We start from the raw sequence: 25,708 nt of genomic DNA, 5'->3' as shown, positions 1-25,708 counted from the left end.
AGTTCATTTCAAAAATTTGAGCATCCACATCTAATAAACTTTTAGAAAATTAAGAATGGATACTGACATGATAGAAATTTTCCATAAAACCTCCTGCATCCAAACTCTACAGTGAAGCATTACTGGTATTCCCATTAAATTCAGGAGCATAAGAAAGTATTTTAGAAATATTGTATGAAGGAGCCATCCGGGCTCCTTTTACTCTACCAGAGGAATGGAGAAGGTAGGAAAAAACAACAATAGCAAGGCAGGAGGATCAGGACTCTCTAGGCAAAATGGGAAGTTTTTTAACCTCTTTACACCATCAATTGAAGTCAGAGCTCCTGGCACTATGGCTCAATTGTATGTTCTTGAATTTCTCATTTGTCCTTGACTTCAGATCAAAAGTTTGAGGGTCAAAGGCAAGAGTACAAATGAAAACCCACATACAATTTTTTTTAAGTCATTTTATTTTACTTTATTTTTTATTTCCTTGCCACTCCCCTGCCCCGATCTGCTTGTCTTCTTTAGGAGGCACCTGGAACCAAACCCAGGACCTTCCATGTGGGAGGCAAGTGCCCAACTGCTTGAGCCACTTCTGCTTTCTGCTGGTTGTGGCATCTTGCTCATTATGGTGCTCATCTTCTTTAGGAGGCACTGGAAACCGAACCTGGGACCTCTCGTGTCAGAGGCGGGTGCCCAATTGCTTGAGCCACATCTGCTCCCCCCATATACCATTTGGCCAAAGGTAAGTTGTTATAAATCAAGCTATCAAACTATTAATGCTCTATCCTACTTTAACAAATATACCTTCCTGATGACCTGGAAGGCCAGGTTCAAATCCAGAGTTCTCAGACTCGTTGTAGTTGTATGTCAAAACAAGGAGACACAGGGAAAAATGGCCCCAGGCCTGTCTGCCCCTTTTCTGGTCACCTCAGTCTTCATCGTATGCTTTAAGGAGCTTACATGCCCACATGCAAACACCCTGAGTCCAAGCTTTGTCTACATCCTTCTCTCCTGTGCCTTGCCTGCCGCTTGAGCATGTTCACACTGGCAGCACGATCTGTGCTTAGGACAACAGAACTGGGGAAGAGACACACTGGCCATGGGCTTGGTGCTTTTGTGGGCAAGGAGTTCTGGGTTCCCAGGTTCTCTGAGCGTGGTCTAGAAGTGGGATGAGGGGTTCAGGTGGGAATATTGCATTGGTCCCCAAAACTTTTCGTTCTGCAGGGAAGGGTGCAGATAAAGCACAGAGCCCAGAACTAAAATACTGGGTTATGGATTTATGTGCTGAATTCCTCATTTATGACTTCAGCAAGGCATTTAAACGCTGAGATTCATCTTATTAATGAGAATAGTAATATCTGCCTTTTCAGAGTTTCTGTGATGATGAGTTGACTTATTTTTTTATGAAAACATTTTTAAAATACTCTAGCGCTATAGATGTGATGGGATTATTATCCTTTTTTTGACCCTTCCCTGATTCTTGCACCAAGAAATGGTTTGTGGAAGGATTTGCTCATGCCCTGATGTTCTCTCAAAAGGCAGGTCACTTTTTCTAGCTTCTTACGCTTTTCCATAAATCTATTCTCTAAATTTTTTTCTAAAAAAACGATATCTATATATTTCAGTTTCTCCCAAACCATTTTTGGGAATGAATTCCATATGTTGGTTACTCATTAAGTGTAAAGGTTTCTTGTCACCAGTATGTTGATGGGCTCTTCCCATTTAAGATCTTTTCTTAACCCCAGAGAGAACTGTGGTTAACTCATGATTTTTTTTAAAGATTTATTTATTTAATTCCCCCCCTCCCCTGGTTGTCTGTTCTCTGTGTCTATTTGCTGCGTCTTGTTTCTTTGTCCGCTTCTGTTGTCGTCAGTGGCACAGGAAGTGTGGGCGGCACCATTCCTGGGCAGGCTGCACTTTCTTTTCACGCTGGGCAGCTTTCCTCACGGGCGCACTCCTTGTGCGTGGGGCTCCCCCACGCGGGGGACACCCTTGCGTGGCACAGCACTCCTTGCGCGCATCAGCACTGCTCATGGCCAGCTCCACATGGATCAAGGAGGGCCGGGGTTTGAACCATGGACCTCCCATATGGTAGACGGATGCCCTAGCCACTGGGCCAAAGTCCGTTTCCCACTCATGATTTTTTAAGATCACCTGAAAGGATGAGTTGAGAACAAATGGACTCACACTCTAAATGAATCCTGTACATTTATATAGGAAATATATATATGTGCTATTTATATACATTTATAACACTAAAGTAAAATGCACAAAATATTGGTATAGGTGCAGCCTGAGAGCAGTAAAACTAACAATCCTTCAGAAGGATAACTGGAAGCCACATATATGGCTAAGGAAGCACCTTTCTCTTAATCTATTTCCTTCTGTCATTTGCGAAGGGCCTTTTAAAATTGGGATATAAATTAAATAGTAAGCGGAGAGTGTTACAACTGCAAGCAATACAGTTCCATTCATCTGCCTCATGGGATCTAAGTCCCCTAGCAGTTGGAGACAGGGTGAGTATCACCATCCCCAAATCTTCAAGATTGAGGAATGAACAAACATAAGGAGGAAAGCATCTATGGACTAAAGTAGACTTGTTCAAACAATGAAAGGACGTGTATCATTGATAAAAAGGCAGTGGTCACCGAAGGTTCTATGGGGAGGGAGAGGGAAGAACAAGTGCAACATGGGGCATTTTGCGGACATTTTAATTGTCCTGCATAACATTGCAATGATGGTTACAAATCATGCAGGGCAAAGTCTAAACTATAATGTAAACTATAGTCCACAGTTAGTATGATACTTCAATATGTGTTCATCAATTATAACAAATGCACTTTATATATATATATATATATATATATATATATATACACACATATTTTTTAAGATTTATTTATTTCTCCCCACCTCGTTGTTTTTGTACTTGCTGACTGCTGTCTGTGTCCACTCTCTGTGTTCTCTCTGTGTCTGCTCATCTTCTCTTTAGGAGGCACCAGCAACCGAATCTAGGACCTCCCATGTGACAGAGAGGCACTCAATCGCTTGAGGCACCTCAGCTTCCTGCTTTATTGTGTCTCTCATTGATTTTCCTCTTTGTGTCTCCTTGTTGTGTCAGCTTGCTGCACCTGCTTATCATGCCAGCTCACTGTTGTGCTTGTCTTCTCCAGGAGGCATCAGGAACTGAATCTGGGACCTCTCATGTGGTAGGCAGGAGCTCAATTGCTTGAGTCACATCTGCTTCCCCCCTATATTTTTGATGTAGCATTTATGTAATCTAAAGCTTAAAAATAAAAAAATTAATTAAAAAAAGGATAGGGTTACATGTAAAAAAAATAGTAAAATGCAAAGTTTGATCACATTTGATCACATCCCTGTAATCAAATATTGAACATTCCCATCCCTCTAGATTAGTGTTTTTTAAACATATTGTCTTACTATTGACATGTGGAACAGATAATTCATTGTTGTGGAGCATTGTCCTGTGTGTTGTAGAACACTTAACAGTGGCTTTGACCTCTACCCTCAAGATTCCAGTAGTGTGATAACCAAAATGTCCCCATACATTGCCAAATGTTCTTGGGATGACGAATGTTTGAAGACCACTGCCATAGAATATTCCTTTGTGGCCTTTTCCTATGAATGCCTTTCCTTCCCAGAGTTAGCTATTCTTTGGTTTCTATCTCTCTAGATTAGTTTTGACCGTTCTTGAACTTTATATAAATGAAAGCACAGTGTACTCTTTTGTGTCTGACATCTTTTGTTCAACATAATGTCCATGATATTCATATTTTCTGTTGAGACTATCAGTTCCGTTTTATCATTCTCCCACCATTTTTTATCCATTCTCCTGTTGTTGGTTGTTGGTGTTGATTCCAGTGTTTGACTGTTATGAACAAAGCAGCTGTGAACATTCTTGTATGTGTCTTTTTGTAAACATATGTTTTCATTTTGTTTCATTAAATACATACCCAGTTCAAATGGTGGGCAATTATATAATTCTATAAAAAGCTGCCAAACTGTTTTCCGAAATGGTTTTACCATTTTACACTCTCACTAGCCATGCATGAGAGTTGCAGTTGTTCACACTCCTGAACAGTTGGTGTTGTTGGCCTTTTTAATATTAGCCATTTTAGTGGGTCTGTGTCATCTCATTGTGGTTTTAATTTATACTTCCCTAGTGACTAATGACAGCAAACATCTTTTAGATGTTTATATCCCATATATATATATCTGATAAAGGTCTCATACCTAGGATATATAAAGAACTCTTTAAAATCAATAATAAAGAAACAATCCAAAAAAAATGGGCAAAAGATTTGAACAGATACTTCACAAAAGCTATCAATGTCATAGTTCTGATTCATGCTGGTCACTTCTGTTGGATGTCGCTCTTTAACAACGGTACCTAGTAAACGCTGAGGACTTGGCAATGTTGACTCCATTATTCTTCAATATTAACCCATTTATTTCTCAAAGCAACCTTATAAGGTATCATTATCCCCATTTACAGAACAGGAAACTGAGACAGAGTGAGGCTAAATGGCTTGTTCAAAATCACAGCCACTCAATGGAGAAACCTGGATTCCAGTCCAGAGAGCCTGTCATTAAGCTCTTAACCCTTACATGCGTTTCGTTACTCGGTGAATGTTCTCAATGCAAGGGATCTCAGCCTCTGATGAGTTGTTTTTTTTAAAAATTTATTTATCCCCCTCCCCCCACTGCTTGCTTGCTGTCTGCTCTCTGTGTCCATTTGCTGTGTGTTCTTCTGTATCTGATTGTTTCCCTTTGTTGCATCATCTTGCTGTGCAGCTCTCTGTGGGCTCGGGCTGGCTTGCCTTTACAGGGAGGCCCCAGTAAGTGAACCCAGGGTCTCCCATGTGGTAGATGGGAGCCCAACTGATTGAGTCACAGCTGCTTCCCTCTGGTGAGTTTTTAAGGTTTTATGAGTACAGTGGCATTGCTTTTTTCATAGCTATTTCTATTGCTGATGGCTGCTAGGCAAGTTTGAGTAGGGGTGGTATCCTTTGGAGCTGTCACTTTAAAGCCCTCTCTGAGGAAGAGGTGATTTTCAAGTCCCTTCTAACCATAGTGCCCTTTGCCGTACTGAGAAAGGATACATAGTCTTCTTTTACGAAAAAACGAAAAAGAAGAAAAGTGGTAAGCCCCTGGTCTCCTGAAAGATTTGTCCACTCCCCCTCAAAACCTTTTCCTCCACAGCACTTCCCAATATCCCTATTAACCCCTTTCCTTTCTCCTATCCCCTTTCATCTGAAGTGGTTCGGATTAAGGGCTACCTGCCTGCAGCAAAATTCTGGCAAGGCTTTGCTGCTTTGTTCTTCCACACCTACTGCATGGACCACAAATAAACAGTTTCATTTGAAACTACGGTTACATTCCTTGTAGTACTAGAAAAAGATTTTGCAAATACGACTTTCAATACTGTCTCTTTTGAATTTGCCTTATTTTTGAATTTGCCTTATTTTTATAAAGCAATTATTTAGATTTACACTTAGCAAAGATTTATATGTATAAACATACTTATATGTTTGTGTATAATCACAAACTAGATTCATTAAAGTGCAGAGAACTATTCCTCCAATGAATCCAGCAAACATTTATTGAGTACTTGCTACATACCAGGAACTGTGAGGGAGAAAACCAATGGAGTACAATATAGATCCTGTCACCCAGATGATTGAATCATATGGCCATATATGCTAAAGGCAAATTATGATTGAGTTGCAAAAGTTCTTTACTGGTGAGGGAAGGAGAGGTAGCAGAGACAGCTTCACTGTGCATATGGTGGGAACAGAATTTCATGATGCAGGCATTGAGCTGGGCTACCCTGTGCCAGCAGAGGAACTAGACTTTGAGAGACTGGATTTGAGAGACTGGTTGGATTTAAAATAATGCCAAGGGGGCAGACTTAAGGCAGCACCACAGGTACACAGAAGTGCATAGTGAAAGCCCTGGAGCAAATTGTCCAGTTTGCATTAGCTAAGGCCAAGAGCTAGTGAGATACAAGAAAGGTAGAAAGGAACAGGTGCAGTCAGCCTGGAGGGCTCTGAGTGGGAGGCAAAGCAATGTTCCAATGCAAACACAAAGAGACTATTCCTACTCTCTCTAAACAATAGGAAGTCAGAAGTAGCAATGGACTCTGCACGTCTTCCAGGATCACCTTCTTCCAAGATCACATGAGAATATTACAAGTCTTGAAAATTCAAGAGGTAATTCAAATGTCAATTAAAATATTGATGATGGAAGCCCTCTCCAAGTAGGCACATTCTCTAAGTGATAAAGGTGCAGTTGAAGGACTTCTTCTTCTGATGCAGGCTTTGCCTTATTTTTTGGCTTTTCTTTATTTTCTTTTCAGTATTTTGGAGGAAGTGTTGGCATCTGAAATTTTTCATAAAATGATAAATGCCACGCAGGTCGAACTGGTATATGGGAGTCAGTTTCATGTTCGGGACAGCATCCAAAAGTGTCTGGGCTTCCCTAAAACTTATTTTAAAGGTCTTCTTAGCCTAGTGGAGGTCACAGTTTGTAGGTGTAGGAGAGATATGCATCCACAAACACAGGAAGTGTTTATTAAAGTGGTATGATCCAAATGCTGTGATAGCAGGAGGGATGAGGTGATAAAATTTGGCCAGGGAGCTGGGAAAAGCTTGAAATGACAATTGGGTTTGGATTTGGAGGAGGACCTGGTTATTGCCAGATGAAGAAGAGAGTGGGAGCCATTCTTGGAGGAGAGCATCCTCAATATGTGTGGGGATACTGAGTTTGAGCAACATGAGTGGGGAGGCAGGGAGAGCTGAAAGATGAAGTTGCTATGATTGTCTGGGATGATTATATCATCAGAAGTCTTCTCCATGAAAAAGGACTTAGACGTGCTCTTGCAAGTCTTGGGGAGATGTTGAAAATGCTATAAAGTGAAGGATATCAAGAACGATATTTTGCAGAGATACTGGCAGCAGAGAGAGAGGGGCCTGGATTCCTGGGAGGGGCTGGGGATGATTGCTTTGGAAAAATACTTAAGAAGAAATTAAGTGACAGTGTTGTGTGGTGAAGAGCCTGGGCTCTGACTCCTGACTTCTTGGCTTTGAGTCCTGGCTCTGCCACTCATTGTCTGCATATTCTTGTACAAGGAAACTACCTCCCTGGGCCTGTATTTTGTTATCCACACAACGGGGACAATAGCCATAGCTATTTAGAGCAGTGCATCTCCAACTGGAATATGTGTACAAATCTGCTTGTTAAAATGCAGTCTCATTTAGTTGGCCTGGAGGGGGTAGAGCCTGAGATGGTGTATCCCTAACAAGCTCCTGGAAGGTGGTGATGCCGCAGGGCCACGAACTGTGTTTGGAGAGAAGCAGGGCTTTTAAGGTCGGTAAGCACAGGTGAGAAGCCCTGACAGCAGCACCTGGCATGCGAGAGGGAGCTAGTACTTCGATCTCTAAGAAAGACAAAGTATTTCTCAATGACTGCTTCACAAGTGCTTCATACACTAGAAGTTCTCTGAAAGACAATGACTTGCTGCCTCGGCTCCCCTTCTGGACCCCTATCTGCAGAGAGGGTCATTGAAGATCAGTAGGGATTTGAGACCCTCAGCCCCAGGAGCTGGGTATGGTTTCAGCTCCAGGAAAGGTTTACAAAAGCCACTACAGCACTTCCAGGTCTTGTATGAGCTCAGGAGGCAGGCCCCATCATGACTTGACCTTTCCTCTCTGAGTAGAAGGCAAGGTTTCCATGTGCCAAGAGCTCCAGGAAGAGATAGACCATCTATTGAGGGCTCTTCAAACTCTGGGGTTTGAGATCAGCAGATTCATCTGAATGGCTCTGGCTTTCTCCTTTGCAGGAGTTTTAGCTGCCATTTCCGTTTGGGTTGGAACAGGCTAACTGTCGGTTTTCTCTTAGAGTAGGAAGGGTCATGGGTGAGAAAGCATGGGCTTGAATTTTGCAGAGAAATTAGGAAAATGGGGCCTCTAAGCCCATTAACAAAGAAAAATCTGATCAAAGAAACTTCATAAGTACGTAAATATTTCTGTAAGTGAAGTACTGGCCAGCAAAGAAAAAAAAATGCTTTAAATCTCTCCCCCACCCTAGCTCCCCTTCATTTCCCTGCCTGGTCCCATCAGCTATTCCTTCTGCTATGAAGAGAAGCTCCCTGTGGGGGGTCACGAGCGGTTCTCTAGTGAAGAATGTCAAGAAAGGGACTTCCCAAGCATTATTTAAAAAATCGTGATACACGAGAAGGGAAGTTTTATTTTAAGCACACATTCTGCAAAGGATGGCATACTTGCAAAGTCAGAGCAGCTGAAAAGAAAAGGAAAAATCCCACTAAGCAAAACTACAAGTAGCTCCAGAGATTCATGTCAGAGATCATTTCTGGCATTTCTGATACTTGTAAGGAAGAGGGGACCAGGGATAACCCGGGCTGGAAACTTGGCTTAGTTTCCAGTAACCATATTGGAAAATTGTGATTGCTTAGCTGTGTTACCTGGACCAAGTCACTCAAGCCTTAGTGTTCTCACCTGCATAATGGAGGTGATGAAATGAAAGATTTGCTGTGAATGCTCCTAACACAGTGCCTGGCACATACTAGGCATTCCAAAAATGTTTGTTGAATGAATGAATGAATGAATGAATAGATGAAATGGCACAGGGGCTGCATTTTGCTTAGGAAAACCCTGTGTACCTTTTCAGGCAAATTTTCATTTCCACTTCCTCTAAGAAGCAATATGTGTCCCTCCCAGCCTGGCCCAGATTGGGTGTGGTCTCCATCCTTGCATTACATTAATGATGATAGTAGCAATTATTTTTTCAGTGCCGATACCAGCCACCGTGCCAGGTGCTTGGAATGCATTATTCCAGTGCTCACGACAACCGTGACGATTTCCTCCCATTTTATCGGTAAAGACACAGGCCCGGAGAGTTTACGTTTTTTTCCTCAAGGTTAGCAGTTGGCAAGTCCAGTGTACCAGCACTCAGGGCTGGAAGATTCCCAAGGCCAAGAGACGCTGTGAGTCTCGTATGGTCCTCTTCTTCCTCTCGAGTCATAGCGACCACAGGCTCCTCCCTTTGTCTAGGCTGCAAGCTCCTGGAAGTCAGGTCCTTTGCTGACCCGTTTCCTCCACGGCCCCTTGTCAAATCCTCTGAGCAAAATGGCCTTGAGCGTGTGGGGGTCACCTTTCAGGGCCTATGCAGTTTATGCCTCTGTTTTGGGGAAAGCGACTTTTCTACTTCAGCTCCACGCAGAACCCGTACTTCCTATGCCCTGTGCAAGGACCCAAAGCCCTAGGGGTGCTCACGTTCAAAGTTGCGCCTTTGGGGAGACATTCCACAGTGGCATTTGTCACTCCTGCGGTTCTCCCATAATACAAGCAGCACGCAGGAAGGGGCAACTGCTGGGAGTGAGGAGCTTAAAAAAATCTCAGAAAAGTGCAACTCTTTTGTCTCCTGGTTGACATTTAACTATGATGTGACAGATCTTACTGTAACCAGAATAAGAAAACAATAAGGCAGGGAGGCCTTGATAAGGCTCATGCGCTTTTTTTTTCTTACAAGGAATCCCTGCCTCCTCAACTTTCTTGTGAAAGGAAACTGTTCAGTTTACAGATAGAATTTTACCAGCGGGGCTGCCCTTTTACTTGTCTTTTGCTCTGCCTTTGCCTACCACATCTTTCTCAGAACCACTCTATCAAAGACCCCTTCTCAATTTCCAACCTTTCCTTCTTGAAACTCCCTCCTCCCTCTTCTTCCTTGGTCCTTCCGGCTCTCCCTCCGCATCTCCGCTTCTCCTAAGTCCCCCTTAACGTCCTCTGCCCAGCGATGGGCTTCCCCAGAGCCACAAGCCCAGTGCTCTGCTCGCCCCTCTCTTCTCGGCTCAGCTCTCACATGACCATCGTGCTTACCCAATAAATTGGTCACCCCACGCATACTCCAAACTGGTCTCCTGAGTCCCAGCCCTGCATCCCAGGGGCATCCTCGTGGGTGGACCCTTTCACCTCGCTATTCCGTGGGCACTCAGTGCTCTGATCATCACCCCTCACATCTTCTTGTGCTGATCTACGTTTTTTGGATCTGCTAGTGAGTGGTCTACTACGGAAGATTTGCTGTGAATGCTCCTACTATACACTGTCTACTCTGCCCTAAAGCCAGATCATGAACCAATTGTTTAATTAAAATATGTATCCAATACTTGTTAGGCACCCATGTGTCAGTTGTCTGAAAACGTGCATGCTCCCTGGAGGGAGAGAGGAAGACACGTCCCTGCCCTCAAGGAGCTCACAGTCTAGTGGGGGAGGCAGACATGCTGGCACAGGGGGCAGGAGGCTGGGGCCTGCGCGGTGGGCTGGAGCCACGGCCAAGTCCACAGAGGAGTGGAGGAGCGTGGCCCTCCACTCTGCCAGGGAGGCCCCCCTGAGGAAGGGGCAGTGTCTTCTGTGGACGGGCGGTTTCATGGCAGTTTCATGGCAGTTGCTTGAGTTGAAGTTTGTGAACCCAGTTTTCAGTATTGGGATGGGCACTACAGAATTTGAGGTGCACCCTCTTTCAGGGGTTTGGGTGCTGGGGAGACAGGTGCCTCGGATGCTGCCTCAAGGCCGAGGGGGACCAGAGTGGAGAGGAGCCTGATTTGGCTCACCAGGAAAGGGTGGGGAGTGGAGAGAAAGGAGAGCCAGTTCCACTTACTATTTTCTTCCCTTTTGATGTAGAGCCCCATGTCCTACTTCAGGAAGACAGCAGTTTTTTACAGTTCTGTTTATTTTTTGTTTCTGTTTTTTTCTCACTCTTCTCTTCTTAAAAAAGTTTTGCTTTTGATTTAGTTTTGTTTTTTTTTTTTTCCTTTCTTAATTTACAGCTTCACAGAGCTCTGTGGAGCCAAATTTGCAGACCCCTTCTGGGGTCTCCCCCTCCCTGCCCCGCCGTGGTGCACCTTTCCCAGACTTCTCAGTTTATTAAATCCTGAAGATGAGTCGGCTTCTCCTTTAAAATCCAGCGTCTTTTACAGGAGCCGTCTCCGGGCGACATGAAGACTCTGCCTGGCGTTTTACAGAGGAGGGCGTGAAGCCCGGGGGTGCGGCGCCCCTTGCCTGGAGCAGACCTGCGGCCCATGGCTGGCAAGGCTGGGCCTCGGACCCTCCGTTCCCCGGGCAGCTTCCTTCTGACAGCTGTGCCAGTGACTGTTGACCGCATGCCCTGCACCCCTGCGCTGCCCGGGCAGCCCCGCAAGGAGGGGAGCGGGAAAGCACAGGAGTCTCTGGAGTCCCAGGCAGAGCGTGGTAAGGTCTGAGAGAAAATCAGCGCGGGTGATGTGCACCCTGAGGGGGGAGGCATTTCTTCCCACGAAGGAGAAGCTTCCAGAGTGATAATAGTGTGAACAGGCCTCATTTATTGAGTCCTTACCATGAGCTCGGCAGAGGCCAAATGATGAATGGGCATATATAATCCTTCGACCAGCCCTGTGGAATATGAACCACTGTTGCTTTACAGAAGAGGCAGCCGAGGCATGCAGTGGAGCTGTGTATTCCATCGCAGTACCAAGGTTCAAACCGGAAGCCATCCCTGCCACTGACCCACCCACCCAGGTTCTGACCAGGGGAGCCCTGAGAGGGCCTGGACACCAGTGCCTCTCGTCTTGGGGCCAGTTCCCTCTAGGTTTCTGGTTCTTTCTCAAGACGATGCTAACTTGCCCTCTTGATTCACCCCTTCCTTTCTGTGTCCCCATGGTTTCTGCCCATGTGGCCACACGGCTTCTCTCTCTCTTTGCTGCCTTTTCCTGCACCTCTCAAAGATCACCGGGACTTCCTTTGTGCCATGTCCGAAGGCCTCATCTCAGTCTTCAGCCTCCTTGGTTTCTAGGTAGCCTGTCCCGTGGCTCCTTCTAGAGGCTCTGCCTTTGCCTCGTTTCCCTCCCATCCCTAGGGGTGTGGCAATCCACAAACTATTTCATCTCCATTGTATCTCAGGTGATGTCCCAGCTTGGAAAGCCCCTTCCTGGTTTTCCCGTTTTGGCCGGGCTCCTCATGTGTGATCCTGCTTGCCTGTCCACCTCTGATGGGCAGGAGTAGACATCTAAACCAGATGTAAAGGATCTCTAGGGGGCCACAGCTGCCCGGGGTCTCCCACTGGAAAATTTGAATTGAGAATACAGACTGTGCTTGGACTTGGCTGTGCTTTGCAGTCTTCTGGAGGCAGAGATAGTGCCATGACCTCCGCAAGACTGCAAATGTGGAGAGCAGCAGCTGTGCAAAAATGACAGAAGGGCGCTGAAGTTCTGGGGAGAGTGGGTCTCAGAGACTGCGAGCCCTGAGGAGAGAGATGGAGGAGTAGCTGCGGACTTTCCAGCTCCTGTGCTCTGTTTGGTGGTAGGCTCCTTTCTGCATAAACCAAGATCCTCCTTTGCATGGGCTAGTCTGGTGACCTTTTTTTTTTTTTTACCACCACTAAAAGCAATCCCCATGGCACCATGTTTTTCCCCTGATTGCAGTTTATCCCAGAGAAAGACATTCCATCCCTGGGGACCTTTGCCACACCCTGGGGCTTACCCCTAAGGCATTTGTAGGTCCTTGGCTTCTAACTGGTAACTGCCAGGATCTCCTGGAGAGAGCGCCTTTTCCAAATGAGATGCAGTTTCCTCATGGCAACAGCATCAACCAGTGGCTCATTGGCCCAACCCATCAATGCTGTGAAGAGAAGGCAGTGAGGTCTCTGGGGGCACATTCTTTCTGCTTCTGCTTCATTCTAGAAAGTTGAGGCATATGCACAGGACTCCAGAAGGTGGGGCCACCAGGGGATCTTCCACTTGGATGGCCAGAGAGATGATTTCCCAAAGTTTGTGCTGCTGGGCAGGGAGAGGGCCTGGTGTGGCCCAGCAGAGGGGGCAGCCGGGACAGGGCTTAGTTGGGGAGCCAGGAGCTTGGACAAAGAGGGCCCTGGGTGGGCTGTTTCAGATCATTTGGAGAGGATTATGGTGGAAGGAGAAGAAGGCTTCCTAAAGCAGGCACTTTACAGTGTTCTTAAGACCGACTCCCGGGTCCCGCCCCCTGCTCAGGGGCATCCCCCCCAAGGACTCCCAGCTGAGACTTGTGGGGGCTGCATGTGCAGGTGTGGCGGGAAGAGGGGCACGGAGGTGGGAGGAGCAGAGGTAAGAGGCAGATCCAGCATCAGAGGTGGCAGGCGAGGGGGCCGGGTCTCTGGAAATCCGACTGAGGAGGAGGGTAGAGGAGAGAAGACACCATGGTGGGGAGAGCCTTGGATTCTGTGGGAAAGATGACCAGGTCGGGCATCACAGGGAATCAGTGGAAAATTCTGAGGGAAGAATCAGAAACCAAGGTTTCTGTCCCAGTGAAGAGGGCCCCACCCAAAAGCTTCTTGGAGGCTTAGATGGAGCAGATCAGAGAGAATTCCCAAGATGGAAGCATGTAGGTGGAGACTGTGAGGCAAGAGAAGCAGACAGGGGGTCAGGGTGCTCGAGCATTTCTCCTCTCAGCCTTTTAGTTTTTCCCTCTCTTTCACGCTCTGTTCAGTGGGCATCCTTTTTGACTTTGAACTTTCTAGCTTTATCTTCAGAATTATGAAATATGGTCAGGTCTGACCAATAGTGTCATTGGGTAGGTCTGAATTTAAAAACCAAAAAGACTGCTAAAGAAATGTCTAACTCTCCAGGGACTGCGGTGCCTGCCTGACCCTGACACGTGTCCTTGCATGTTGGGTAGGAACCATCACTCATATATCAGAATCATTTGTAATTAGCAGCTTAAGGTTTTGTTCCAAATGCTGAGATTACAGCCTTTGCTTTCGTTAGAGGCCAACATCTCCCTGGTTTCATAGGAATTTGTCTTAAACGCTGCTCTCCAAGCTAGATACAAATTCCTTCTAAGTTTTGTGCAACAATATTGGCCCTGTTCCAACAGAGTTCATTAGTAACAGTGCTTTAGAGAGCTGGTTCCAATAAAATCTGTGCAACTCAAGCTTTGTTTGTTCCTATCCTTTGTATTAAAAAAAACTATATATATCTCTGATTGGATACTGTTTTGTCCTCCAGAAAAAGAGAGAATTGAGTCGAACTGTTCAATTGTCTCAATTATATTTAAATTCTCTCTCTACTGACAATATTCTCATCAGTTCAAACCCCAAGACTGAAGTGTCCACTTTTAGGTAACTCATAGCAAATAACAAAAGAGATTCCTGAAACCTCACTGCTAGCCAACCTGCTTAGACTTCTCTAAGGCACTTGCTAACTGGAAGAGGAGGGTGTCGTGCCTGCCTTTGGCCAGCCCCTAGGAGGCCTATAGATATTCCTTAGATCCTTGTGCCTCTTCAAACATAAGACTGTGAACTCCATGGGGGTAGGGACTGTTGTCTGGTGTACTTCCTTTCCCTGCACTTGGCCCATCATGAATACTCAATAAATGTTGGGGGAATGAAAATTGTTTTGAAAATGCCGTACTCTCTTGGTTTGATGCTCTATCTTCTTGCTTCAGAGTGCCTTCATTTTGAAATATAATCTTCAAATACAAAGAACAGCTTTAGACCCTGACCACTGGGCTCTGGCTAGTGCGTGAAGGCAGGATGAGCCCACTGGGATGCACTGGGATGGTTAGAGAAGAACTGGAATGTCGTTGAGCCCCCAGACCCCTAAATTATTCACATTGGAAGCAAAGGGATGCAGACAGTTTCACAGTTTCTGTGAATTTTTTTTTCTTAGATACTCTGGCAAAAATAAAACCTCTGACACTCAGAGCTCTAAATATCAGGCAAAGACCTAGACTAGAGAATTTCTTCTTTCTCAAATACTTTGTACCCCTATAGCTTCATCACTTTCCTTTGTTGAGAGGATGATGAGAGAGAGAAGAAGGCTCTCCATGCATGTATCACTACATCAGTAGAGAATGGAGTCCTCTTTTTGGCCCATCTGGATATATGACAATCCTTTGAGGCCCTTGGCAATGTGGGGGCGGGGGTGGGCGTTTGGAGAGAGAAGCAGCAGCCTAAATTGCAGGCTGGGACATGGGCTCTGATTGGCTGCTCACAGCCATCAGCAGTTTCAGTTGCTCAGGCTGGACCTCCTTACCTTTGGCCTGGAAGCACTTCTGTCGAAGCCTCCAGGGGCTAGAAGGCAGACTCTAGCTACTGAGTGTTTTATGAGGAGATGCTAGAGAGGAGACACCCAGCATCAGACCACAGAAGCCTGGGCTTAATAGGAGGACCAAAACTCATCAAAATTAAGTTCATGGGAAAAGACACCGAGGGTCCCACCCATGATAGTTGGCCGTGAGAAAGCAGGTCATGATGGAGCAGGCCTGGGGTGGGGTGTATCAGCTTGGGGGTACCCAAAGGTACCTTCTCTCAGGTCATTTTATTCTGCCTCTACCTCCCTGCCCTCCCTACTCCATCTCCAATCACTGCAACAGCAGATCAGCCACTGACCCGAGTGTCAGGGCTTCCTGGACTACTGCTGACCCTGTGTCAAGGCCATCTCAGAGCCAGGGGCCTGGAGAGAGCTCAGAGAGCCAGGAGGAGGGGAGACTGGCTTCCTGCAAGTGGGAGGGACCAGGATGTTAGCCTGAGTGCAGACCAAGTTGGTGGGTTAGCTCTGAGGAGAGTTCGCTGATCTTTTCTCTATAGGCCTAAATTAGCGCAAAGGACTGAGATGTTTCACCTTATTCCCATCATTCTTAAGGCAAAATAGTGAGCCTGGAGTCCTGAAATGAAAACACTGATCCATGGTGGGGAGGCTTCACCACAAACACACCCTCCTGAGCATGTCTGAATGGCAGGCCACAATATCTGTGCATTCACTTTTACAGTTACGACTATTTATACACACTCACACACATCTACACATCCACAATCCCAGGTTAAAGGCCTCATACTTTTTGAATTGCCAAGTGGTAGAGTTCATAGTGTAAGCTCAGAAACAAGTGCTTTATTTGCTAAGTCCCATGAAGGTTCTTAACTATTGATGGTGGACTTAAAATGTGAATAGAGTTCTGCCTTGTCCAGAGTTTCTCTGTTGGTTTAATGAGCAATTTGTGCACCCAAAGAGGCCCTTCTCTGAATTACCAGGCATGGTGCTTAGAATTTGTGGGCAAGAGTGGGAAGAATTAAACATAATTTTTAAAGCATCCTTAATTTGATGTGTAGAATAGAAGTATTTAGATATATAAAATAAATTACTCAAAACAAACTCCATTTGACAACTAAAAAGTTCATTATGCCCTGAGTTGCAAATACAAAAACAGGTTTTAAATGAAGGGTGACAAAAAAGAGGAACATCAAGAACAGGGACCCCCAGACTTCCGGAAGGAAAGTTTGGCCCAGGGCTCTGGCTTAGCAGGAAATGCTGTAATGGTGCTGCTAGAATGTTCCCCTGCTCAAGACAGAATGTCCTTGCGGCAGTGTGGCATGGGTGGGTATAGATATATCCAAAGAAAAATAGGAGCACATAAATGATGAACGGGATCAGTGTCCTCCTTTGTAGTTTACAGCATCTCATGAGAGAGGAAAAGGGAGGAGGGGGCAGAATTGGGGAGGAAAGAGATTCATCCAGACACGAGCAGGAAAAAGGAATGAGGAACAGAGAGCATGCACCTACATAGAAAGGCTTCTGCGTAGTCCCGGATTGGAGGACAGAAGTGCATAGAATCTGTGAGGATGCAGGGAAGGGCAAAACCGAAGCCATTCGGGATGTGAGTGACAATTGCCCTTTGTTGGAGTTCAGGGTCTAGGATGTTATGCAAAGTGTTTTCAGGGTGGATAAAGGGGTTCTGAAAGATGGGGTCCTCGCCTGGGCAGGGGGAAGGTGGGCGAAGGCTGGTGCCCTGGCCGGTGTGGGCCATTGTGTCAACCAGCCATTGTCCTGGGGAGGGGGTAGCACTGACTTCACCCTTCCTGATGCACCCAGGAGCAGGACCTCCCTCCCCCATGTGCCTACAGCCCCCTGACCATCTCCTTCCCATCAGAGCTGCAGCGGGTGCCCCACCTTGGCTCAGCTCGGACCCCCTTCTCCCGCATCTTGTAAGCAAGAGGAAGAGAGCACTGGTGGGCAGGGAGGATCAGGAACAAGATTGAAGGGAGACAGCCACGGAGAGGGATGTGGACTGAGCCCGGCCAATGCCTGTGTCCAGCCTGCCCTCCAGGAGCCTTTGCCAGGGGACAGAAATTCCCTAACGCCGTGGGGCAGCCAGGCTCCTTCAAGCCTCCCCGGAGAGATACGGGGGGTGGAGCGGGGCATCTCGAATCAGTTTAGGTTCTTTCTTAAAAGAAGGTTAGAGGAGACGCTGCATTTCCTGGAGCATCACAGTTGGGTGCAGCTCATTTTAGAATAGCACAGAGTGAGGGCAAACCCAAGTTCAAGAGGGCAAACTCAGGATGAAGGAGTGAATCCTCTTCCTCCTCCATCTCCATGGACAAGATGACACCAAGCCCTTTCAGGCTCTAATGCTGTCCTGATCATATTTTGTGCAAGGAAGAGACCTCTGAGAAGCCTTACAGAGGGGCTCTGCAAGAAGTTTCTGGGGTGGGAAGGGCTATGCCCTGGGGGCTTTTGGGCACTCAAAGCCTAACGGGGAATTCACATGATATATGGAGTCTCTTTGGGGTTTTGCAGCTTCTGATCTGCGCAGGCTGCAAGAAGAGAACTGGGAGCCTGGAGGAATAGAAGAGAGGTACAACTGGTTGGATTTGGGGGTAGAGGAGGTGAGGCTGTCAGAGTTTTAGAGGAAGGACCAAGTCTCGTGCCAAACCTTGAGCCATAGAAGGGTTGAGGAGCCACTGGAGATCTTGTCCCAGCTAAAGTGTTGAGCAAAGTCTTTAGGAACTCTGGTCAGTGACAGAGTCTGAAATAATTTGGGGGATGCTGGAGCCCATTGACAAGCAGGAGGACACTGGGGAAGAAGTAGGTTCCCTAAAACTTGTGTTCTCACACATGAGCAGTCACGTCTGCATTTCTTTGATTGTCTTTTCTAAACTATTGATAATGCCCTCCCTCCCTTTAAACTTCCAGATGGCTTGAATGGCGGTTGTCAGGTTGAATGTTCTGCAGTCCTGAGTGGGCAGGGCATCAGTTCTCTTATACACTTGACAACTTTCTCTTCAGATGCTTCACTTTTGCTATTATTCTGTCAAGTTCTATAATGGACGACTGTGGATAATAATTAGCATCGCATATTGTAATGGACTTTGGATGAGTTTACATCATTATCATTTAATCATCCCTCCAATTATTCCTGCTTCTTTCATTTTTCCTGTTATGATTCTGAAAATTTCTTTGGTTTAGGTAAACCTACTTAGTCAGGAGGTTGGTGAATTAACTATGTTTATTTATTTTGTAGGAATGCAATTTCTTTTGTAAATTCATCTTATTTTCTTCTCAAATTGCAGTTTCAAGCATTGCTAGAACTAAGTTCTTTTTAGAAGGATGAGCTACAAGATAACTTCTGGTCTTTGTTCTGTGTCTGTGATTTTGGCAAGCCATGTAATTGGCCTAAGCCTTAGTTTTATTAGTAAAATGGGATTATGATCCATTTTTTTTGCCTCAATATATAGAATTGGTTTGGAGAATTACACACAACTGCACACATATGCAACAAAACTGCCAATGTCTGTCATTGGTGAAGACTTGATTTAGCTTTTGGTAAGTTTCTGCTCCTGAGATGCCTGCTGTTTTGTTTTCCGTAATTGATTCTGAGGGAAAGCATGTGGATTCCTTCACAGTGATGGATTATAGCATAACCTTTTTGGGGCTTGATGCTGAATACTCATGTGCTTATCTTTTCCTATGATGTGCCTATCAGATACATTCTAATCTTCCGTATCTGGCCCCTGCTTTGGTCTTGCCATTGGCCACCTGTGCCTTTGCCTTTACCATCAAGACCAGAACAATTTAACATGAACTCTAAAAATAAGCATCTAACATGACCTCCAAAAGACCAGGCAAGGTTTGGCTCATGCCTGCCTCCAGCTTCCTTTCTCACAGGCCTCTCTGAGCTCTGCCCTCCCCTGATCTTCTCTCGGTGTCTTGAATATGTACATTTCTCTGGACATTTAGGCGTTGTTCATGCAATTCCTTCTACCTAGAACACCATTGCCCTCACTCCTCTTACCCACTTCAACTAGGTAATTCTTACTCATCTTTCAGATTTCAGCTCAATTGTTCCTTAGAGAAGCCCTAAACTGGATTAGAGCTTTAAGCTCTCACAGTACCTCATGCTGCTTCTCCAAAGCATCTATCACAGTAATTGTTAAGAATTATTTGTCGACTATAATCTCCATCAGACTGGGGCTGTCCTTTTGGTCACTATTATATTCCTAATGTCTAGCACACAATAGGTGCTCAATAAGTATTTGTTGAATGAACGAATGAGTGAAAAAATGGGTTTCATATTTGAAACTTATTGCTAGTTTGTGTCACTAGAGAGGATGCTGTCTGGGCTTGATACTGCCTAACTTTCCAGGGGTCACCCTTTGTGGAAAACCAGCTCAGTTCTGGGAACAGAGGCCACCATGGCTTCTGCATATTGAACAAAAAGTCTGTTAGCTCAGTGGCTAGAGCTTCTTCTTTTCAGGGCAGTCCCCAGCAAAGTCTCAGAGTGGTCAGTTGTCTTGTGGCCCATTGGCCTCTTTGGGTCCTCAGCCCCTTTCATATCCTCATAGGCCCAAAAGCGCCATTTCCCTATGTCCCTCTTTCTCTGATAATCTTTTCTAGCCTTGTCTCTGCCATTCTTGGCTGAAGGGCTTGTGGTGGCCACTTCCTTTTCTCAGCTCCTCTTTGGTGTGTTGATGACCTTCTCCGGACTGTGAATTCTGCTCTGCCCTGGGTCTTTGCTTCATCTGTTGGCTCCAACTGCCATCGGAATGTTCCCTCCTTCACATTCTCAGAGGTTGGTGCCCTGGCTCTGCAGCCAGGTTGACCACAAGGCCCCGAGGTTGGGATGCAGGCTTCATCTTCTGCGTGGGCTCAGCCTTTGGTCACCACACAGTAATGAGTGGCCATTCAGTTTCGAACCTAATTCTTAACAGTGCCCCCAAGGCCATTCTGGCTGCACATGTGACTCCTTCTGCCATGGTTTCACAATTTCACTGGACTCTTTCCTGTCTTAGCTGAGAAGAAAAGATTTTGTGGGTACTTTGGCAGGTCCAGCTGAGGGAAGTTTGGGACCAAAGGACTTCCTGCCACCTTACCTGGCTTTGCCCAAAGGCTATTCTTGGCTCAGTGCTACTGCTTCTCCCTGGTACAGTTGCCCCAGAGCAGCTCCCTCCCCAAGACTGCATCTGCCTCTGCCTCTCTTCTCTCAGGTGGGGGCCAGGCCTTGGATGGGGAGGCCAAACCATGCTGGTAGTGAAAAGAGCTAGTGCAAAGGGGTTGCTTACAGTGGTTTCCTTTGGGGTCAGGAATGTGTTTAGCACTATGTAACTTATTCTCTCAAAAATGTCTGTGTCTTAACCTGCTCTCCTTTGGGCTTCTGTCTGTACTGGGAGAGTTGGGGACACCCTTTTTTTATTTTCTTATGTGTTTAATGAAGCCCTGATGTTTAGTACCTCTGGGTTAGCAACCCATCCAATCAAAACTGACCTGGGGTGCTGGAACTCACTCTGGCCAGACCTGGTCCTCTCAGAGCAGGGCATAATTTGTTCTTTCCCCATTCATTTACTTATTCAGTTACCTAATCATTTTTAAAAATTTTTGAACACCTATGTGCCAGGCAATAGCTAGCTAGGTATTGGGGACACCAGAAGTGTCAGGCCAACAGAAAGGTACTCTTGCCCATAGTGAGCTCATGGTTTAATGGGCATGGCTGGCATGGAGGGGGAAGCTGGTGGAGAGTGTGTGACTGGAGTGTGGTGTGTGAGATAATGGTGCAAGCTGAGGCCAATAAAAAGAGGGCAAGACACCATGAGAACTTGTAGACTATGTAAAGAATTGTAGTTTCTATCCTGGAAGTCTTGGGTGTGTGTGGGGGGGGGGGTGGGGGGGGTGGGCATTGAAGGATTTTAAGCAGGGGAGATAAATAATTATATTTGGATTTTTAAGAGAAGACACTGGCTGCTGTCTGGAACACAAGCTAGAAGAAGGCAAGAGTAGAGATGAGTCAGGAGTCCATTGAGTGATGCTGGGAGCTGGGAGTGGAGGGCCTTGCAGGGGGGTGGTAAATAGTTCAAAATATAAGCTGTTTTGAGGTAAAAGTGATAGGATGGGGGGAGTGGATTGCTCATGGGGCTGAGGCCTAAGGAGTGGTCAGGGATCCACTCCCTGAGAAAGCAAACCCTGGAAGATGGATCTCATAGGCTTAGTTGGAGACTGTTGAGTTAAAGTGCCTTTGAAAGGGCTGACTATTCAAGCAGGGAGATCATGGGGGAGATCCAATCTGTAGATTGTCGAATCATCTCCTTTATGTAATTACTCCACGGGCATGGATGAGATTGCAAAGGAGAAAGGCTAGAAAAGTGAGGGTGCCTGAGGGCTGACCCTTTGGGAATGGAGGGGGATCTCTCAAAGAGGACTGAGGAGGAATGGTCAGAGAAGTAGGAGGGACACCAGGAAAGTCTGGCGTCACAATAAGCACGGAGAAAGATTATCTTTGCTTCTTTCCACCACAGTCCTCCCCCACCCCCAGAAGAAGATTTCATCACAAACACGTCTCCTTCATCCTGAATAGGTGTAGGGAGAGGAGTAGGGAATTACCTAATGGCCAGCACATCACTGCTGATGTCCTCTGGGGTGAGGATGGGCACCTCATAGTGCATGGACTAGAAGGACAAAGAAGGCTCTGGCCATTAGATTTGGTGGCAGCTAGAGGAGCATTGAGGATCAGGCATGGGAGCCCATGGAGGTTTGAGGCCTGGTGGCATATTTTCTCTGTCTACAGGTATGTGGGCTTTGAGTCAGGGAAGTTAGAAAGAAAGGGGAAGAGGAGGGCAGGGGGCAGGAGATAGGAGAGCGCTTGGAAGATGTTGTGGGGATAAGAAGCCTGATTTGGGGGAGAAAAGAGGAAATGGAAATATGTGAAATTAAGAAATGGTGGCAAAAAATGGGGGTTCAGAGAAGGTAAAGAAGAGAGGAGTGGGGGAAGAGCAAGGCCAGCTCTGACACTGCCCTCCAAAACTCTCGGGAGCATGGGAACCAGTGCATTTTCTCGCACAAAGTCTCAACGGCCATGATCTGTTGGGTCTTGGACTAGGCAGAAGTTCTCGTTTTCCTGGCATCATCATGTTTCTTAGAGACTCAAGAAACAGGATGAGTTTGCCACTGTAAAGGTAAGAGAACAGTCAGAGGAGGAGAGGGTAGAATGAGGGAAACCAGTGAGGATCTGGATGTTCCTGGAGCAAATAGGTCAGGGCTGTCCACAGAACTGTTATTCCCATGGAGAATGGTTCCCAGAGAGAATTTCTGGAGCCTGGCCTCCAACCCACCACCCCTCGCCACCCCCTGTTTGCCAACCTCAGCCTTTGTAGGCTGCCCAGAGCAGCCATTGTTTTTGAGGAAAAGGTCAGTGGGCTGAGGAAGCTGGGACAGATCCGTGTGAGCCACGAACAAAGATGACCTCAGCAGGTGAAGGCAGCCTGTCAGATCCCCTTCCTTTGTCCCCAGGGCCAATATGCTGCAGCTCAGGGCAGGCAGGACCCTGTCCAAAGCTCTGGCCCCATCTGCAATTTTTGGCTTCCTCCAAATGGAGTCACTTGTGGGAAAGCCTCACCACGAGGATACGAAGCAGTCCTGCAACGGGGCGGAATAGAAGCCAGGCCTGCAGGAGGAAGAAGGACCAGTGGAGGCGTGGCACAGAATGCACACTTTAAGACTCTCTTTGGGGTGGGATTTCCTTACGTCTTCCAGGACAAATCATAGGCGGGGACAAAGAAATAGGTTTTCAGCGAGAAGCAGGAAGCTCACCTCAGGCACCAAAGGAGGCTGCTGTGATCTTGGGGGGATGATTCTGAGGTGACTTGGCCAAAGATGGAAAGCCAGCCCTGTGCTTCCAGCCCTCAATTTTTCCACTTGTAAAATGGGGGTAATAGAGTAGTCTGTAGCTCACAGGGTTGTTTTGAGGATTACATGAGTTAATTTAGTATACTTGGAACAGTTGGGCACGTCATAAATGCTAGTTAATACGATCAGATTTTAAGGGCCATTGTCCTTTTACATGAAGTGCTTGGACTTTGTGGGTATGAACCACATCTTCTCTTGATGTAACCCCGTGCTTCTCATAAAGTAGGCTTTCCAAGTTAATGCCTGAAGAGTGATGGTACAATTTGGTTTTAGGATTACATATTAGGGCCAGCTTGGAGAAAACTGTTTTGCAAGAATGCATGGACTGAGTGAAAGGGATACTGAATTAGTAGTCAGAAGGTCACAAATATTTATTAGAGTGTCTTCAGTATGCTGGGACTAGTGCAGGGGGCTGGGAGTTCAAAGGCAAACAGAATAGAAATGGTCCCTGCACTAACGGAGCTCGTAATGCAGCTGAGGAGGCAGAAAAAAATAAGTTAAAAATAATCACAAATAATGATTAATGCTATGAAGGAAAAAACAGTGGGAATAAGAAGGTGGGAGTTACCTACCCTAGGTCAAGAAAATCTCTGACTAGATGACATTGGACCCAATGGCTAGGTCTAAAGCAAGCATACTAGCCACTCGAAAACAGGTGTCGGGTATATGGCTGGTGGGGTGAGCATTTTGGGTGGAAAATCATTTCCCGTCCAATTAGTGATCTGAGGCAGCTCTGTGAGCATCAATTTCTACATTTGTAAAATGAAGGTCATCATACCTACCCAGACGACCACATGGAACTCATGTGACAATGAAGCAAAATGAAGTATGTGAACAAATTTTGTTAATCATAGACAGATGTACAAACACAAAGTCTATTAGAAAGGACTTGTTGATAATTCTCGCTCTTTATACCAATTAAATTTGGATCACATGTGTAACGTGACTGTAATACAGGAATGTCTCTTTGGAAGGTGCAGTGGCTAAAAGTCATGTTGATAAGACATGACTTTGGAGTTGTGCATGGCCAGACAAAGGAGATGCAGTGGTTGAAGAGAGACGAAGGTGTGTTTACTGGGTAGGAGATGGCCAAGCCAAATCTTAGAGGATGAGAAGGAGACTCCAGCCTTTTGTGTAGCTGAAAAGCCAGAGAACATTTTAATGTAGAGCAGTTAGTATACACCAGTGTGTTCAGGAGACACCAACCCTTCTAAAGGTCTTAATGCTATTTAATCTTTGTCAAGTATCCAATAAATTGCAGAAACAGAGAGGAAGACAGGCTTTCTATGCATGCTCAGAAATGTGACTTCCATCCAGTAGATGTCTAATACATGTTTAATGAATTGAAGGATACCCCAAAGAAGAGAGGTGTCTATGGGAAGCACTGCAGGACAATCCCTGTGGAATAAAGGAGCATGTGGGATCAGGATGAACGCTTGTGTGGGTTTTCCAGCATGCTGAATTTCACTTGCACAGTGAAGCAAGAGAAGGGCTAAACATGAATCCACAGAACTGCCATCCTCAGGGAAGAAGGCCAGTTTCCCTGGGCTGGACAAAGGGGGTGTCAGCCACTGCTGTTTCCTTCCTCTGATCTGAAAACTCACGGACCACGCCTGCTGATGTACATAGGGTCACTGCAAACCCTGGTGGCTACCAGCCAGTGGCTTAAGCTTCTGAATGGTATTCTCTGTGTGTTATTGTCCTGGTGATTTTGAGAAAACTTAAGGAGAAAGATGTGCCAGTCGTTTGGTGAAGAAGTTGTCCAGCTGGACATAGCGAGGTGGCATCCTGATAAAGACACTTTCCTAGGTGCATTTGCTTCTCACAAGAATGAAGCACTGAAGAAGCATTTTAGTGACTTTCAGGTAAGAGGGCAAAAGAAGGCCCCCGCCCCTCACCAAGGGAAGGGGCAGGAAGATGGAGGGTCTGTTTCACGTAGGATGGGTGAGTGAGCAAACGGGTGTGGGCGGGCCAGTTCAGTGTTCTTCCCCTGAGGTCTCTGAGCCCAAGTTTCAGGACGCTTTCAAAGCCTCCGTGGGCAACACCTTCTCCAACTAAGTGAGCCTTTAACTTTGGAAAAGGCGATTTTTTTTTTGGTGAATGATTGTTCCCGTCGCCCATGTCCTGCAGGGGAGGAGGAAGGACAAAAGAAGGCGTTTGGGATAGGAGAGTGTGGAAGAGAGCCGGGGAATTAGTGACACTGAACAGAGTGGGGAGCAGTTGGAGTAAGAGGGGTCAAGAGTCTTGTGAAGCAGATTTGTAAAGTCATGACGAAGGAAGGCACGTTTATTCAGTATTAGTTGAAATGACTTGCGGTAAAAATGGCAATTCTGAGGAAGTGCAGGGACTAATGGATGAGCTTACCTGTGCCTTGGGCAGAGGTCAAGTGAAGGCTGGAAGCCAGGCAGGAGATGCCTGTGGGTTTGTGGGATCCAGACATGGAGGGGGCAGCCATTTTCTGGTTTTTAGGTCTCTCCTTTCCCATGGACAGCCTCAGCGTTGACGCAGGCCCTGACGGCACTTTTGGGCAAAAGCAAGAATGCGAAGCACCTGCAGGACTGCCCTCTGTTGGTGGTCGGTATCTCGACTCACCTGGAAATGCTGTTGGGGGAGAGAGATGATGAGGGAACACACCGGATGTCTTGAAGACCTCCTATTATGAAATGGTCAGTTCTCCCCAAATGAATTGCTGCATTTAACACAACTCCAATCACAATTACAGTGGGGCTA

The 25,708-nt window shown here is 46.2% G+C and overlaps 1 long non-coding RNA gene across 3 annotated transcripts in view; it reads left to right on the top strand.

The window, feature by feature from the left end:
• The first annotated feature begins 634 nt into the window (after nucleotides 1-634).
• Nucleotides 635-25,708, top strand: part of LOC101426636 (uncharacterized) — a 32,630-nt gene continuing 7,556 nt past the window's right edge. Inside the window, exons 1-3 of one of the 3 annotated variants that reach the window (XR_011648477.1) lie at nucleotides 635-727; nucleotides 11,000-11,270; nucleotides 25,470-25,644. This is a non-coding gene — a long non-coding RNA (uncharacterized lncRNA). Of the gene's footprint in view, nucleotides 728-10,999; nucleotides 11,271-19,903; nucleotides 20,290-21,178; nucleotides 24,844-25,469; nucleotides 25,645-25,708 lie in introns of those variants that run through there. The other 2 variants (XR_009185177.2, XR_009185176.2) reach the window with 2 other exon arrangements.

This window comes from Dasypus novemcinctus, chromosome 3 (genome assembly GCF_030445035.2).
Source record: "Dasypus novemcinctus isolate mDasNov1 chromosome 3, mDasNov1.1.hap2, whole genome shotgun sequence".
NCBI classification, from domain to species: Eukaryota; Metazoa; Chordata; class Mammalia; order Cingulata; family Dasypodidae; genus Dasypus; species Dasypus novemcinctus.
This window is presented reverse-complemented; position numbering and strand designations above follow the sequence as displayed.